This window comes from Tachypleus tridentatus, chromosome 6, assembly GCF_004210375.1.
Source record: "Tachypleus tridentatus isolate NWPU-2018 chromosome 6, ASM421037v1, whole genome shotgun sequence".
Taxonomy (NCBI): domain Eukaryota; kingdom Metazoa; phylum Arthropoda; class Merostomata; order Xiphosura; family Limulidae; genus Tachypleus; species Tachypleus tridentatus.
The window spans coordinates 98621944-98641466 of NC_134830.1; the positions used below are offsets into that span (position 1 = coordinate 98621944).

Below are 19523 nucleotides of genomic sequence, written 5' to 3' on the forward strand. Positions count from 1 at the left end.
AGGACCCTCAAAATCATATGAATATTTTCCATTGTTTAAAAATCGGAATTTTGAGGACAACATGGAAGGGTAGTGTCCTGTGATAAAACTTGATTAATAATGTATATTCCATAATACAGAAATTCAAAACTAATTGGAGAATATTTGTAATTTTTCTTTAAAAATCAACAATAGTAACGACAAAAACAATCATTAATTCTGGTAGCGGTTGTAAGATAGGGAAGGTTATTTTCTTGAACAAATCAGTCAAAGAAAGATATTAGGATCTTCACAAAATAAATGACTGTCCCGGGCTACACCGATGAACACCGAATGATTTGAGTTTAATGCAGCATGTCTCTAATATGATAATATATAAGACGGTTAATCCACGTAATAAAGTATCAGATTATGGTTAAAGTCCATTGTAATGTTGGATATATGTCACTTATAGTGTAACGAATATATCTTTTAAAATGATGTAATAATAAAACGTTTCCAAGTTTACACTGTTAAAAGTGGGTTTCATTGCACATCATCTACTGTGATGTTCAAAGTGGGTTTCATTGCACATTATCTAATGTAATGTTTAAAGATACAAATACCAAGTGACCAAATTATCTCTTCCTTTGTTTCATCCATACGATACTTGCTACTTTATGAGGACTGGTAAATGTTAAATTAAAATAATTATTACGTTTATCTTAAAATTTGTGGAATATCTCCAACGTGAATATCCCGACGTATCTTATTTGTCGGAATTAGAAATTGGTTTCATTTGTTTGTTTTTGTTTTTTTTAATTTGGCTATTGGTTGGATACCCTGTAACTTTTGACGGTAGGGCTCTAAATAAAATGTTTATCGTGTTCGTATTAGTTTATTTATTGTTCAACGGTTTCTGAAAGTGTTAGAATGTTTTTCATGCCTGAATAGGCTACCATGTGATTATAGTTTTGGAAACAGCTCTCGTGCTCTAATTGGAATGGTGTTTGGAAAAGTTATTTTGCATCTAGTGGGGAGTAGTTTCTAAAGAGGCTTTTGTGTATTTATCTCTGGGCTGATTTATGTGTATTGGCGAATAGTGGGTGAAGGCATATTTTAAAATAACGACCATGTGTTGGTGAGTAGTGTGTCTGAATAGATTTGCATGTTGTATTTATTTGGATAATGGTGTCAGAACAAAGTAATTTGTATTTGTAATCGATATCCCTTGAAAAGAACACTGTTTATTTATCGCTTGCCTTCTAAATGGGATAAACTGTATTTCTAATAACGGTGTCTTTGGATATTTTAGTTTTAAAAATATTTACCTTACTTTATTATCAATTTTATAAAGAGTTAAAACAAAAGTGTTTAGTATGGTAACATTGGCTCTGAGTTTTTCAGGTACAAACTTTTAGCTCATAGCTCCGTCATCTCTTGACATATTTGAGATCTAATTACAGTTCTGGACATAGGAGGTCTAACTCTTTCATTCGATTGATGTATTTGAACATGCCAGAGGTCTCATAAATTAATTTACTGTAAACCTGCATAACAGAATTTCGACTGCCGCGGCTATTGAGGATTCCCTTTTGTGCGGTCATTGTGTAATTCGTATTTTCTTTTTCGTAAAATACAATTTCTTACACACTTAGGTTCCATTATTGAAAGACAGCTTTTTTGATTAATAAACGCTGTGTGAATATAAAGATTTTTTTGTACTAAACCTTAATGTTATTAAATGGAAAATGAAGTATCATCCAACTTCACTGACAAAAATTAATTATAATATCTTTGAACATTATTCACTTAGATCTTCTTACACCTCTGGATATCTTTTAAAATAATGCATATTTTTTTTGTAGAGTTATAGAAAAAAATGGACTAAATGTAAAATATGGTTCTCATAAATTACCTTAACATTTTGCCCCCATTGGGTCAGAGACTGCTTTAGTCTCCTTGACAAATAAACATAGTATTGCTTTAATATAATTATCTATCAATTTTAGTTAATACACATGGTTTTAAAGGGTCAGGGAAACCGGTAAAGTCGGTTAATTTCATGTTTTGCGTTCCCCGGCCGGGAAAGATAATTTCATTTTGTTGACAAAAGTCTGGAAAAGTCAATGAATTTCAAATGATTCAGTGATGCTTCTATAGGGCATTGACGCGAAGTGAGGTATCATTAGCGCCAAAATACAGCATGCAGGTTACTTCTGGCACATTTAGCACATCAATATGGTAACCCCCTTCCACACGTCTTCGCTTCATCTTCCTAAACGTTATGTAGGATAGTTTTCCTAAAACTTAAAAGGCCTTAGTAAATTATTACTGTTTAGGAATAAGCTGTTTCCGTTAAATAACTTCTTTTCAACTTATGAATTTTAACGCATTAATGAAACAGCCGTTATAATAGTCACAGAAGGAACAGTTGAATGCCGTTGGCGTATTATAAATGTCAATTTTCAAAATATTTAAACTATGTCAAAACGAAGTTTGATTAATTTGTTAAAGTCCAACGGTTCAAAGACAGAACAAATGTACAAAATATTAGTGTTTTCTTGTCTTCCCCCCCTTCACTTATGTTTATTCAGTTAATTATAAAAATAACTATAATTATTTAGGTATAATTTATTAATACTTTCATTGTAATTTGTTTCAGCAACGACTCTCAAACTTTAGTAACTAAAGGACACCTTTTAATGAAAATTTTATTCGCGGACCAGCCTTCCTCTCAGCATATCGATGTTTTTCTTTTGAAAGAAAGAATGCATACATGAAATAGTGTATTCCAAAATTAATTGTTTTAATATATATACACTTAATTTTACATATTAATCATATTTTTAAAACTATTTTTATGACCTTATGCACATTACTCCAGAACACGTTGGAGTACACACGCGAACCCTACTTTTGCGAAACGTTGGCGTATATAGAAAATAAAATAATTGTGATTTGCACAGTCTAGGAATGGGTCGTTGTCGAGTCACATCTCTAAGAGACAGAACATTACCATGACACTTAAAGAAAATCAGTATAGAGCAAAATACGGATGTCTTATATCGATAATTTGGAAATCTACTTAGAAAATATTGAAATGTAAATACTTTATTTACCGTAACTCGTATGGTGATTGTAAAGGTTTTAGAGAATACAGTGCTATATGTTACTTATTTATAGAAACTGTTGAACTTGTGTCAGTAAATAACTGAATATATCATGCTTTCCTAATAATTTATAATTTAACGTATTTGTTATTTGAGAAATATATTGGGAAATTTACTGTTTGTCAAGCAACAAACAAGATGAAGTAGAATTATAATGGAACTATAAACATTGTGGATGATTTGTGAGCAGATGTAATTTCATGTGTGAAGTGTCTTGTATGTACAATTAGAATTTACAGTTCAGTTATTTGTAAGTGTAAGTAATCTGACGATCTTGCGAATGAATAAAACTTGAAGAAACATGGAAGTATTTCTGATAACGTGATCGAGATGAATATGTAGTCACATTTTGGCCCTGAAGAAGAAAAGGTCCACCTTTTGAAAGCGCTTGGGTTGTAATGTTTCTGATCCATTTCTAGTCACGACAAGTCAAATATTTCAGTACTTTCGATATAAATGAACTTTGTATACAGTTTCTAAGCGCTGCGAAAATATAATTTGCTCTTGATCAGTGGATGATTGCACTTACGTGAGCAATTTTATACGTATTGCAGATGTGAGTTGATTACTATGTATAATCAGAAACTGTAAGTTTTGTACATTTTTGTATATTTTTGCAACTTAGAAAAATATCAGTTTAATAAATATTTGACATATGAGAAGCGTACTTGTCAAATAATATTGCATTTTAACTGTTCCTCGTGTATTTAAAGTCGAAACGTGCTAATCACAAATGCGATAGTCTACATTGTTGTTCGTGCTGTAATAGCGTTTTTATGGTTTAAGCTGTATTACAAAGTGTGTTAGGTATGTATTATGATAAAGTGACCCTACTGTGTTTGTTTTGCTTAAAAATCAATAATTCGAGAACGACATTGGTGACTTCTAGTGTTTACTAAACAGTTCACGAATAATGTTTTGTATTTTCACATATTTGTTATAGTTTAATGATATATTACAAGCGTAGACCAACTAGTCAGGGAAACGTCTAGAAAAAATCAGGGGATTTTATTCTACCCAAGGAACAGGTATATGAATACATTAATTTTGAAAACATTTTTCTATGTAAGGGAATGATTTATCAACTGCGACACGTGGGTTGTTGCAGATTTTAAACAGTGTCATATTTGTTATATAACTGTTCAGAAACACTTCACTACATAATGCATAAAATTTTGAACCAGTGTGCATTATTTGAAATGTAGTTAAACAGCATTCAATAGTAATTAATTATGACACTAGAAGTTGTAATAATTTGAATGTACTGTTTACGACATTTGTATTAGCACAGTAGAATAGTTCATATAGTGTGATGTTGAAAATAGATAAAATGGGATTCTAAAAGAGACGGAATTGCCTTTTGCGATCGACTTTTGACATTTCAAACAGAAGTCCAGGAACGCTATATAATGGCTTGAATGAATCCTCAAGTTTAACCTCTGATTGAAAGTCATTCTTAAGTTACTAAAATGGCATAATTAATGCAGTGCAATATTGAAAGTGCACTTAGCCGTTCATGAAAGTTTATTAATTTTAATATGGATTTTAACCAAAGTAAAATGGTTTTAGTGTGATTATGAAACAGCTTGAGTGCATGATGAATGAGCATACATCAACGTTAGTTTTCGTATCATATATATTAATTACCTGCATTTCGTCATAGGTTGTCTCAGTACTTCTCTCATGAATATGTATTACGGATTTATGTTTAGTGTGTTTTATAGATAACTTGGTCACATCATCACTGTACTGCTCGTTTCACATTATAAATAAATACATCCATTACCAGTGAAACCAATAGTGGGAACATAAAATTATCTGCAAACATTTCTGCTACAGCCTTGTTCTGACCTTTCATTTTGAAGCTTTCATGTGTATAATGAGCAAGCAAGTAGTAAGCAGTAACAGTCAGGTGCAAACTCTTAGGGTCCACTTAATACGGGTAAAATTTTCAGATTTTTAGTTTTTTCCTCTTAGAGCTATGGTGGTCACACCTACCCAGACGCGTGCGCACACACGCACTTGTCTTTTTTATATTCTATTCATAATATAAAGAATCAGTTCTCTTCTAAGTGGATTTATGTTAGCTTATCTCATTAAAAAGATGCGTGCACACACAATTGCTTAAGTAATAATAACCGTTTGTACACCTTCATAGTCTAAAATTTAAGGTTTCTAGGTTCCTTCCTCTTGGTGTTAAAGGTACGCCCTTTTGTTATTATAGATTATGTTGTGATTTTACTTTTTTCTTCCCTCATTTATTGTGACCTGTAAGGTCTTTGCTCTGAAGCTGATATTATTATTATTTTGTTTTTGTTGCTGTTTTATACAGTGGAAGGTAAACGAAAGTAACACCATTATTTCATGACTCTTAGACTTAATAATGTGTGTAATATTTGTGAAGTGTCGTTTGATTAATGTTATTCAGGGGTAGAAATATTCTAAATTTTCAGCAGGACACATGTCTTCTCTTTGCAAACAGCGAGTTTGTCAGAAACAATATTCATAGTAGAAGAATTGTCTTGCATTTTGAGCCTAAGAGATGTCAAAACAGGCAGAACTGCCCATGTCCATGTAAGGATGGATTCAAGGAAGTACTGTATAATCCTGCAGCTTTCTGTCCACGTTTCCCTTTGTCATGCAGCTTTACTTGATACAAATGCTCCGCTAAAGCTGGCTAGTTATGAGAAACTGACTCCAGAGTGCGCTCTTTGTAGGCCACCCACCGAGTTCCTGTCGCTTTTGTTGGCTTTACCAGCTTCTTTGAGTCCAGCCCAGTTGTGTGACGAATTGTCATAAAACTTCCATAGGTTTTCTAAAAAGGTTTGGATACTGTCAAGGTAAGGGATGTCCTTGATGGTCTTCTTAATTGCAAGTTCCAATCTGTAACTATCACAGTGGATCCCTATCAAATAAGGTTTTTGCGCCTTCAATTTGTTGACAAGTCCTTTATTTGTGCCAAAATTGACAACTGCCCCATCAGCTGTCAGGCATACAATTGATTGAAGCCAGTTGGGAAACTTGTCATATATGGACAATGCTGTAAGTACAAAAAATTAGAATCCAATATTAGTTACTTTCTGTAAAAACAAAAACAAAATTTAAATTTGTATTTTGGAAAATTCAATTGCTCCATTATCTGTTACGCTAGTTGTGTTAGGTTAAGCTCCAATTCTGTCAGTGGTAAATACATGGTTCTTCTTGGTTTAAATCAATTGAAAAATGCTTGAGTTTTCACTGATGTATATTAATAATGGAATGACTATGTAAACCTGAATTAAAACACAAATGTACATGAAATATTGTCCATTTTAATTTTTCTTAATTAGGAATTCAGGATAAATCCAGAAAATTCTTATCTCAGGTAATTAAGAAACCTTTACCTGAACTAAGTGCCTGTAGCAAGTGTTCAGAATCAGCCTTCTCAACTGACTGCAAACACAAGAAGTGGGTTACTGGGTAACAGTCACTGTCCAAGTATCTTACATAGACTATCTCCTGCTCAATGTTGGTAGTGTCTGTTGAGCTGTCAGTCATAATGCCAAAGAATAATCAGGTGTGCAGACGAGATCTGACATTAATTTGCATATTGTTCTGTTAAGTTCATACCAAAGTTGTGCTCCTGCAGCAACAGAAGCTCTTGAAAATTGCTGAATTGTTTGGCATTGAAAGCCATATAAAGGGCAGTCCTGAACAGCACAAGCAAATGATCTTTATCAGTCTGGTTAAGTTTGCTCAATTCTTTCATCATGGGAGTTAAATTAGGTGTTTCTTTTGCTGTCTTAGCTTGACAACTTAGACTGTGGGTGCGACTGTTTTCATGCTTCTTAACAGCACTCTCAGGTTGGAAGATCCTGTTATGAAGGTGTTATTCTGCCTCTCGCTACTTTGGTCATATTCCTGACAAATTGAGCAAAACATCAGTCCGGTAGCGTTATTATACTCCAGTCATGGTCGGCTTCTATTCCATTCATCCTGGAAACGACGAGTAGGCTTAGTACCAGTACTAGCGGTAACAGTTTTTGCATTAACACTTGGGCTTGGGTCAACAAGCTTGGATTTTTATTGTATCATGTGGTTTATGCAATGGCGTAATTATCTAATCACATAATTTAGTTGAATAAACAATATAAAGTATTTGACACATCTAATTCAAGCCTACAAGGCAATTCGTGTAGCAGGAAGCACATAAGGAATTTAACTAATCTGTTACTAAATGTCACGCACTTTTCTTTGTAATACTCCAAGAATTTTTTTGCTTGTTTGTGTTGGGGGGATGATGCCGATGTAACTAGTAAGATAGGTTGTTATGCCAGTAGTTAACTTAAAAGAGGCCCGGCATGGCCAGGTGGTTAAGGCTCTCGACTTGAGTGTCGCGGATTCGAATCCCCGTCACACCAAACATGCTTGTCTTTTCAGTCGTGTGTATGTTATAATGTGACGGTCAATCCCCAGTATTCGTTAGTAAAAGAGTAGCCCAACAGTTGGCGGTGGGTGATGATGACTAGGCGCCTTCCCTTTAGTCTTACACTGCTAAATTAGGGACGGCTAGCGCAGATATCCCTTGTGTAGCTTTACGCGAAATTCAAAAACAAACAAACAAACCAATAAAACTTGAACGAAGACCGTTGGACGAACAACAGTTGTGGGGATAAACTGTGGTAAACAACTTATGCAGTAACTTATGGCCTCACCTTTAATCACTGGTAGCGAGTACCTGCTGTTCACCTATATGTTAAGAATATTTTATCGTTGTTACACATTTTACGAGGGTATTGTTTTATTGAATGTATGTATTTGGCTTAATTTTTGACGACGTTTTATAGACTTATCAAAGTTTTAACTGTTCGTTATATTTAATGAAGGAAACGCTAAAAATATTAAATTACTTAGAAAATAATGTGGTACATACAAACATCATTTTTTCCTGTCTTTCTTACTCCGAGCATTCACAAGTTTCTTTATTGCATGACAGCCAACAGTAACGTGTGCATTTAAAAGAAACTCAAATTCAGAGCACACACACGCACAAAATGTTCGCTTGACTGATATTACTGATTCTATTTCTATACCTATATGTGTCTTCAAAAGGTAATAGTAAAAATAGATTTGTAATTACTTTTGAGATAACTACATGTCCTAAGATTTAATGTTTATTGTTACTAGTATCAGAGAAAATAATATCGCTAAATAAAAGAAAAAAATTTGTGTAAGGCAAGGTGCTAAACTTAGAAAAAGGAACCAAACAAGACGGGGATGGAAGTGGGCATATCACTTGACACGGCTAATAATCACATAGCAATCAAAGTTGTCTCGACTCTACGTTCTTCCAGTGGCACAGCGGTATGTCTTCGGACTTGCAACGCAAGAAACCGGGTTTCGATATCCATGGTGAGAAGAGCACAGATAGCCCTTTGTGTAACTTGTGGTTAACTTCACACTCGACTTCACATGGAGAATAAAATCCCTACATTACTGGTTCCCTCGCTGGAGAAACAAATGAAACCAGAATTTTCAGTCGTAGAATGTTATTCTATTGTAACGTACCAAAGTTAACGAAAGGAAGTGTGTTGTGATGAAAGCTCAAATTATATTCACACACCTAGCTTTCGATAGATAAAGTTAGCCACGCCGTGTTTTTTGTTCAATTTGGAACATGATGTGGACAAAACAAACTACACGATCTGAATAACTAATGAATGAATATTTGCTGTAAAAGTCTTATCAATTATAAACGTGTAGCTACCAGTTTGTTGGCCAAATTGCACGGGGCATCTTATTTTTGGCTGCGCCTTTCTGTTCACCCCTAAGATGTTTTTGATCAGATATCATGACGTTTTGTCGCTACACACCAACAAACCTCACACATAAGAAAGTGACACTCGAGAGTAACAAACATTAGCCTTGTGATAGTAAATCTGTTATTCGGAACAGATCTTTACTTTATATGACCAGCCAGATTCTTTAAAATGTGATAATTTTTCATCACTAAAATAGTGTTAATAGCTTCCTTTATAGTAACGCCACGGAATTTAGATTAACAGTTTCTTGTCATCACTTCCACGCAATCGGTACAGCTGTATTAAGCATCGTTATTTATGCTAATTTCTTCAGCTAATGTCACGTAACGCTAAGCGTTTTTTTAATTATGATAGCTCTAAATAATTTAATAAATTTGTGCTGGAAAGCTGGCAGTGAATAATCAAAAATAACCGTCCACCCGTATGGTTCTTTTGAAAATATGAGCCACAAACTGCTAATCTACTTTACTTGGACTAACCAATACTTATAATTTTGCTGCTCTTAATCAGCCCTTTTTAATCCAAATTATATGGTCCACTTTCATGTGAAACTGTAGTAAAAATGTTAGACCGAAAGCTCCTGTGACGTTTTACGTAGGGGTGCGCAGTAATTTTGGGTAAATTTGAGCAGTTTTTGTTGAATAATTATGTACATATGGCTTATATTTACACCAAATAAGACTCCTAATTGTAGGTTGTAAAGATTTATCAGTGTACGAAACTGGGTGGAAAATTCGCAAAAGTTTCCGTGCTTTTGGTGTGAAGAAAAAAAAAAAAGGAATAAAATTAAAATTTAAGGTGTTTTTAGTGGAGATTTGGTGTGTGAAGTAAGAGTCTGCTGAAAATGTGTTGGTTTGGATTACCACAGTCCGAACTACAGAAGATGGAAAATCGCCACCTTATCACTTCTGTTAATAACAACCATGACCTGTAGGATGTTTTTTAGCCGCTATCGTATGTCTTGATAACGTATGTTTGAGAGGATGAATTTATGAGGTGTCTGATACATATATATTACGTAATAAGAGAACTGAAAAATAAAACGACCTATATTTGGACCTAAACATAACATTAAAAGTAACAAGAGCCATTTTGGTCTGTCTAGTCTTTCCTGTCCATTAAATGTAACTGAACCCCCCGCAAAAAAATTAAAACGGATCCGTATAATTAAATTATTTATCAAGCTTTCTCTTAAACTGATTTAGATTAATTCCATATGAACTATATTCGAAGACAACCTGTTTCAGAAGCCAAACATTGTCAGAAAAGTAAAACTGCTGTAGGTGAAGATGATTACTACCCTGTTGAAAGATATATTTGTGTCTTCTAGTTAAAACATTCGCACGATAAAAAAAATGTTGAATTAATATTATCAGTTCCATTAACAATCGTAAACACCTTTAGATCTTCTCTAAGTCGTTTTCTTTCTCTTTCAAGTTCAGAGAACTTTATATATATATATATATATATATATACATACACACATCGTCATGTGACAATCTTTCCATTCCAGACACCGTACTAGTAGCTCTATTTTAAACCATTTCCAACAATTAAATGCCTTTTATAACGTAAGGAACCCAAGACTGATCGCCCCAGTGATCCAAATGTGGCCTAATACATGTACCAGACAATGGCATTATAACCTATTTTAAGACTTATTCAGTATTTTTATAGGTACAGTATAAAATCCTATTTGCCATGCGACTAGCATAGATGGCTTAAGAGACTGGCTGAATCATGCACCAAGATCTTTTTTCTTCCATAATGCTCTTAAGATTCTTCCCATCAATATTATACTCGTAATTGTGGAAGGGAACTTAACATTGAAACGGCAAGGCAATATCACAATAGACGAGCTCGTAACAGACCTGTGTATTAAAAGCAACTTTTGTCTGTGTATTAGGTGTAATGTAAGGTTGTGATTCACTTTGTGTACGGAATTAATTTTTTCAGTTAGGTTCTTCCTATTAGCCTGACAAATAATCAAGTATTTAAGTAAAAACTTTAAAAATACTCATTTAATTTACTTTTAACTCCTATAATTTCCAAGCACTGATTTCAAACGTAGTTAAATTAGTAGATATTGTTCGCCTATTGAGGTAATATATACTGTTACCTATACATTTATAGTAAATAATTCGATATTTTTTATGTGTTACCGCCTTATGGAAAATGTTACGGTAGTTATGCGAGCTAACAAGAAGACGTCTCTATTGTTACGTATTATGTTAGTGAAAAAAATATTTTGGTAGAATCTCCCCCCTCTCCATCCAAAGAAAATATCGTTATTATTAAACCCTAGCAGCAGAAGAGGTATGTCGGATTTTTCAAAATAATTTTATTTCGTAACACTTGCATGTTTTCAATTTTTTAATGTTTCTTTTTGTGGAAACATTAAGAATCAGACGTTAAGTGTAAATAATAATTCTATTCAACAATTTTCAACCCAAGCGTAACTTAGAATCACTATTTTGTGATTTTATGATAATTATTTAAAGTAATGAAAACATTTAAACGTAATTTTGCGCATTCCCAAGTAGCTTCGCCTTTTAACGAAGCAATTATCAGTTTTTATAATATTTTTCTGCCAATCCTAAAACGTAGGTTATATTTTTGAAGAAAGTGTCATCTCTCTAAAATTGAGTTACTCTTTGGTGATTTTCATTTCTCTCTCTGGTATTATTAGCATACACCTTCAATCACACCCTTTATGATTTCAATGGTGGTAATGAAACTAAGCTTTGAAAATAGCTATAGTTTGTTAGAGCAGATTACATAGATATGTATGTAAGTATAGAATGAATAAAGCCGCGTGTTTTCTTGGGAAACTGGAGACATGTAGCTTCTGTCCAGAAGAACTAGAGAATGTAATAGACATTTTTGAAGACTTTGATAAAACTACCAACCTCAATTGTTTTATTATACTTTATTTAAATTCTGTCTTCATCCTAGGAAATTGTTTTCTGTTAAAATTTATTTTCTTTGAAAGTTACCAATATTTTCTTCTGTCACAAAATATCAGGTATATGTAATCATCTTAAGTTCAGGTTTAACAAGAATGGCAGTCTACGGCAAGATATTTTAATGACTCGGTCTTTGTTTATTGGATAGTTAAGTTCATCATATTAAAAAAAATAATAGCTTTTTATTTATTAAAAGTAAAATATATTTATTAGGAAGAAATTAGCCGTGAACGAGAATATTTGTAGCAAAAGTATTATTTAGCCTGAATTGACGGTACTGTAACTGATCAGGTCACTGGCCTCTGATAAACTGTCGGTTTTCACTGTTTTTGTTTGTGTTTACGATTTCTAGTCCGGATGTGATACGTACTACAATCGACCAAATAAGATGACAAAAGAAATATGTTAATAAATATCAAACAAGTTAAACTGATAAACAACAACAACAAAAAATTCGAAGGCGGAAGGAAATACTTTGAGATATTTTTTTCTTTAAGAGTGTCTTAATTGTTTTGGAAATTTCACAACATCAAAAATGATAAAATAGGCAAGTTAAATTAAGTGATTTTTTAAATCGAAATTACGTACTATTTACTACATTATTTCTGTGTTGCTGGAGTATCTCGACTTTGCGAGCATGACTTGAATCCACACAAAATTTCATGCTTTTAAGCTTTGACTGAATTATTGAAGTGATTGTCAATCCTTTAAACTTTGTAGTGATTAGCTTAGGTGCTTCCCACTACCTGTTCAGTAGTTCAAAATTATAAACACCAGGAGATATACTAGTAATTTTGCCAAAAAAAAAAATAAAATACAAATACATTAGGAAAAAAAAAAACGGTTGTCAATAACCGCCCTCAGTTCCGAAATAGGTAAGATTTATTATATCGTTGGTAGGTTAAAGTGCTTAAACAACTTTTACTAAATATGACGCAGTATGAATTATTGCTATAATATAACTTGTCATTGTTTTCGCGTGTAATACGGGGTCGCACGTAAGAAAAATAAAAAATAGTCATGTAACTGGAATAACAATATTTGGTTTAAGCCTTGTGTAAAAAACAAGAGGGAAACCTCAATAGCTGCTTCTCTTGAAATTATTTTAGGCAGATTAGATTAAATTAATCTGAGAGACATATTTTACCTTTTTATTAGCTATACTTTTGTACCAGTAATACCAAGCGTGGGGTGCACATATTCCAGACTTAGTTTTAGTACTCATAAAGATATCTACCAGTGTGCCTTCAAACTGAAATTCCTTTAGACAGGATTGAAGTTCGTTAATCTATGATACCTCGAGCAAGGCCAAATACATCAGTCGAAATGGTTTGACCTCCTAAGACCAAAATTGTAATTAGATCTCAAGAGATGACAGAACTATGAGCTTGGAAGGGGGGGGGGCAATAACAAATAGAAACTTCATGAGTCTCTGTGCCGCGGCTAATAACTGTCAGTAATTTATTGGGCTAATTTTGTAAAGGTTAACAGTGTTGGCAACATTGCCTTATTTCATTTTAAAAAGTTTAATGTACTTATCCACCTATTTTAAGAATCATATTTCAATCAGATATTGCAGATTTTTACCAAATCTTTGTCTTGTCCACTAATCATATTTTCGATAGATTATAACTTAAAAATGTTTTTTTTTTTGTAAATTCAAAGCAAAACTTGTAATCTTTATTTAAAACATTTTTCAGTGACATTTGTTGCATTAGAAAATCTCTACTTTTAATGTATTATCGGATTACCTGGAAATTGATCAGATGTGGGTTATTGATTTTGTTTATTTTTGTCGCTTTCTATACTTGAAAAGATGTGTAGGGTTTCAGTGCGAGGCGCATAATGTCGTAGTTGGTTTTACGGAATTCAAAATGTACATTGAATCACCCGAGACCGCTTCAACAAAGTAACCAGAACAGATTTGATGTGGTATTGGAGTTAACACAGTTTTTTTGTTGTTTTTTTTTGGTAGCTCTTTTCTTTGGAAGTTATTAAATGTTCCGATGTTTTTTATGATTTTTAATAACATAAAATAAAGTAGGATTCATATGAACTGGTAAGGGGCACGATGTATAATCGTGGATTTGAGAAACCAAATAACAGCTTGTTTAAAATAGCATGTGTTTAAAACAACGACACATTTATTGCTAAGATATCACGTCTTTCTTTATTATTCCATTATAATCATTGGTAGCAAATAGAATTAGAATAGCTGAGGGCAGCTTTTTATTTTGTGTGTATGTGAATTTTTTGTTATTAAATACGTAGAAGAGCATCTTTATAAATATATTCGAAGAAATATAGCATTTGATTGAGTATTTTTATAACATTTGATTCCTTTAATTCTCTCACATTATACGTATTTAGGCAAAAATGAAATATTTTACAGGGAATCATTTTTTGGAAAATTGATACCAATTCAGTAGATAGATTTTAAAGCTTGGCATTTCATTTCTGTTATTTCAGTAATGAATTGAAGCACTTGTACAGAGTTTTGAGGAGTGAACAACATCAACAGACAATGCTGAGAGGGAAAAATATCGACACACGTATAACTGTTTTATGTCTGGTTATAAAACTATATGCCTGTATCTGGATGAATCCCTACTTTTACAATTAAGACAGGAAAATTTGCATAAATACGGCGAAGGAAAAGTAAGATGCAAGTAAAAGGAGTAATACTCTGATGTACTTGTGCTGTGTAACTTTTTAATAATGTGCAAAGAAATATATATGTGGTCATCCGTATTGTATCCAGGATTTTGTTAGGGTTATATATACATATATAATATGAGAAATCTCAAGTAGAAATGATAAGTTCAGAAGGATATTCTAAAAAATATCTCGCATGATGATGCATGTTTTGGATGTGCAGTGGGTTGGATGGAAAGCATACTCGTTAACCAAGGAGTTCCCCCCATCATTAGTACCGTGTGAATGCTTGTAACGTTAAAAATCAAGTTTCGACACCCGTGGTGGGCATATCACAGAAAACACATTGTGTAGCTTTTTGTGTAATAACAAACAAACAAACAAGGTCCCAGAGTACCGCATCCTGCACAAAGCTTTCTCTGGACTGTTAGTGTCTGATCGATGAGCCGTATTAAGAAGCGATCTTTCTGCGCAGCCTCCACCCTGCTTGTTTTCTGATCTTTCTTCCCGTAAGAAAAAGCAAAAATCTGAAACGTAGTTTTCTATTATTGTAGACAGAGTAATAATAATGATTCCCTATTTCATATATGTAACTTCGGTGTTATTCCGCATTACGTTATTATAACACAATATTGTGTCAAGAGATAAATTTGAAATAGTTTTCCTCGTCCAAACAGATTGTTGTTATGAATCCATGTGTTTTTTCATCTCAATACTGTGTAAATAATTAGTGAAAAAACCTTCATAGACCATTAATAAGGAAGCATTTTTACGAATGCGAATTTGGCTTGACTTCATCGTGTAGTGTAGACACGAAGACTTTAATCTATCTTGTGTTTGTGATATCTGGAATCATAAATGCAAGTATATGTTTACTCAAAAAATGAAAAGTGTTGCTAGAAATAAGAGTTGATTATTTATACAGCATTATCTATGTACCATGGTAACTTAGAATAGTTTGATAGAAAAGAAAATTTATGAGTTGTGCTATCTGTTTATTATAACACCTTATTTATACAGGTACTGAAATAAATCTTGAGCAGGCGGAGATAGATCGTCAGTTTCACTTTTAATGACATACCCACATGCTCAGCAACAGTATTATGTACGTTTGGTAATATTTGGAAACTGAACTAATGTGTTTTTGTAGGCCTATAATTATTTCGTTTTACGCAAGTGTTAAATTGGACACATTGATTACAATTGTCTTTAGATAACATTTTAAGTTACTAGCGCAATTTCTGTTCAATTTTACGAATGTACTCATAATTTATTAGTACATTTTCAGGTTTTATCCTTTTTTATACTGGGTGTTGAAAAGGTCCCAAACCCATCTTACCACAGCTATTAGACTAATATAAAATTTGTCAAAAAAGAAAAGAAAAACATCTAAACTGCCCATCTTTTCACAGTCAGTATATCTGAATTTCCTAAATAGCTACTAACCTGTGAAACTCAAAATATAGATAATGTGGGTAAACATATAAAAGATAAAAAAAAAATATATGTGCGTATATACACACCACGTCAAACAGCTGAATAATACGTAAGATTTGTTAAGAAACTGGGCAGACAAGACTTCGCATTTCGGTGACGTACAACACCGCTGCCATCGAGGGTAATATTCAGTTCGATCCTTGCTTATGTAGCTACATCACCTTCAATTTACGTAATTGTGCATTACATCTTCCACGTCATCATCGACCTTTGAACATATCTGAAATTATTACACAAATATTTCCAGTATTTTCTTATTTGGACCACCATTTTAATTCAAAATAATATTTGTTTTTCTCAATGTCTACTAATTCTCTTATACTTAGTTCCCACTTCAACTCAACTTCTTTCGTCAGTTTAACATTATTACAGTCTATCACATAAGATGTATTTGCCACATGTTTTGCTAAGGTCAATGCCCATGGTGGGCAGAGTACATGGTAATCCACTGTGTAGCTTTGTGCTTAATTTCAAAACAAACAAACGCCTGAAATTTTGTCAAACCTACGTTTATCAAGTTGTTATTCTCTATCTTTTACACCTATCAGATAATTATCGAACTTCTAACGTAGAAAGAAAGTTACTTTATAATCTATGTGTTTTATGTATTTTTATAATGTAACCTGATCTGGCATGGCCTAGTTGTTAACGCGCTCAACTCGCACTCTGGATTTCAATCCCTATAAAAGCGTCATAACTAACTGCTTTCCCTCTACTATTTCACTGCTACATTATGGACAGCTAATGTAGACAGCCAACTCTAGAATAGCTTTGCTCGAAATTCAAACCACCATCTTCTTATTTTGTTTACTAACTTTGAACGTGTGATAAGTCAGTCCCTCAGGTCATCAGTTTTATTGATGTCTTCTAACTTTTGTACATAGCGATGTTTCTGGTTTGTGATAAATTTTGCAGAAAGGCTTTCTGTGCTAGCTGTCTCTGATTTATAGCAGTGAAAGACAGGTAGTCATCATCACGAACCATTAACTCTTGAACTACTTTACCGACTAACAGTTGGATTGACCATCACTTATAATGGTTTTGACACACATTAATACATTAATAGGTTCAGAAGACAGTTGTTCAATCATCGAGAAACCAAATAACTTGTTTAAAACAATGACACATTTATTATCAAGATATCTCAATAGACGTGATATTTCTAATTAATTACTGTGTTTTTGTATGTTGGAATAATAGTTTGTCTTTGGGTATATATTAAAAAATTTAACTTCTGATTAATTCGTGATCGTAACAACAGGTTGTTAGTTCTTTAAACACGAGCATAGAAAAGACAAAATGTTTTGTGGGTATGATGTTACAATTCACATTTTTACAATCTGTGTGTGGTGGAAAGCCACTGAAAATAGTTTTCTGTTTATCGGCATTGAGAGAAACCTACTATTCTGTTTGACTGTAATATCTTGTAAACTTTATTAACCCTCTTTTTATGTCTCCAGAGTAGTAGGACTTATCGTATTCTAGTGTACAGCTTTTGCTGATGAAAAAGTGGATATGATACTAAAAAAGGAAATGACCCAGAACAAAATATAACTGAGTAAAAAATAAAGTAATCTAGAAACATTCCAGGAGCAAACTTCAACAGTTAGGACTGCTCCACACACAGCTAGAAACACGTATGTAAAAACATTTTGGAAATTTTAAGTAAACGTGAAAAGCTTTCCTTGTTAAACCAAAGAAAACTGGAAACGTTAATTTTGCTTTATATACTGGAACTGTATGTATAGTGTGTATTGAGCTTAAGAGTCATTATTATACCGTAACAATCAGAGATGATGATACAAGCAACATCTAAGTTGCTTTATGTTGCATTTCAGCCAGTCTAATGAGCCCTGGTATTGGGTGAAAGGCCTCATTGACACTGAATATAGCAGATATGATTGACTTGTATTCTTCTTTACTTTCACTCATAAGTTGTCAAATGTAATATGCATGATTTTTTATTTCCATCAACTAAAAGGAAATTAGTTTAGGAGTTCAAAAATTTTAATACGCATGGTTGATTCTTTCATATTATAGTAAAATAATGAGTTTGTGTCTAAAGGTGTTCTTCGATATATATTGTAATACGTACAAAAGCCAATTATGACTATTAATAACATAGAGAATTCAGTGCAGGGTTTCTACATAATAACGTTAATAACATACTGTGAAAATCAGGTGAAAGGTCTCTACCTAGTAACGTTAATAACATACTGTGAAAATCAGGTGAAAGGTCTCTACCTAGTAACGTTAATAACATACTGTGAAAATCAGGTGAAAGGTCTCTACCTAGTAACGTTAATAACATACTGTGAAAATCAGGTGAAAGGTCTCTACCTAGTAACGTTAATAACATACTGTGAAAATAAGGTGAAAGGTCTCTACCTAGTAACGTTAATAACACACTATGAAAATCCAGTGAAGGATCTGTACACAGTAATGTTTGTAACACACTATGAAAATCCAGTAGAAGGTATGTACATATTATTAAGAATTCACATTGAAAGTACAGTGGAGAACCTATACTGTTACATGTTATAATTTTATTGCAAAAGATTCCGATTTATTATGTTACGTATTACAATTTGAAACAGCTGTAAATTTTAAATTTAATTTAGAAGTTAATTAAATATCGATATGTAGTAGTGTGGTACAGTGCATTTGGCTTTACATTTTGATGCATCAAGCAGATTTAGTTATTGAGTATTAAGCTTTACTTTGCATAGTTGAGAAAAGTTTTCCACTAATCAAGTACATTTATATGTACAGAAGGGAAATGCTGACAAGAACATTACGAGTGGCTGATGTAATAAGATGTGGGTGATCAGCTTGCATAGGAAGCTTTTTGCTAGATGAGCGTAGCTTTGAGCCTACTATAAGAACTATTTGGTAACTGCTGAAATAGTGAAACAAGCATAGAATCATTTGTGTTTTAACCTTAAGCTTGCTTACTTTTTTACGCTATTATTACTGGATTTTGTCTGTTACTGAATTCCATGTTAAGAATTGATCAAATTATTAAATAAAAATCAGTCACAGGTCAAGTACACAGGGAAATTCCTTCAGTAATTATTAAAATTAATTGGTGGTATTTTTGTTTTAGTTTTTGTGACTCATGTCTTATTAAGTATCATGTAAGCAGTAAAGTCATGGATCCACAAGAAATTTAAGAAAGGGGTGGGTGGATCCCGCCATCAAAACACTAACATCAAAACGTGCAGCATTTAAGCTAATTATGAGACACATTTTTGTGTATATCTTTTGTTATAATTTTTTTACAAACTTGTAACTGATTTTATTCTTTTCACAGAAGAGGAAAACGTGTTCCTGAAATGACCGCATGATTTGTGATCTTCCATGCATTAGCTGAAAGGTAATATTTTACTTCAATATAAGAAAGCAGGCGTGTGAATCATTTTGATAATTGTCTTGTAATATACAGTCATGTGAGAAAGTTAGGACACTCTATG

At 33.0% G+C, this 19523-nt stretch overlaps 1 protein-coding gene across 16 annotated transcripts in view; it reads left to right on the forward strand.

Annotated features, from left to right (window-relative positions):
- Positions 1 to 19523, forward strand: part of LOC143253153 (plasma membrane calcium-transporting ATPase 2-like) — a 212120-nt gene that overhangs the window by 60946 nt on the left and 131651 nt on the right. For 6 of the 16 annotated variants that reach the window (XM_076506501.1, XM_076506502.1, XM_076506508.1 and 3 more), the window contains one exon: positions 19364 to 19426. The exons of 8 other annotated variants lie outside the window; for them this stretch is intronic. The gene's annotated coding sequence lies outside the window, so the exon portion shown is untranslated. Of the gene's footprint in view, positions 1 to 14367; positions 14557 to 19363; positions 19427 to 19523 lie in introns of all 16 variants that reach the window. 2 more of the 16 variants (XM_076506505.1, XM_076506506.1) reach the window with 1 other exon arrangement.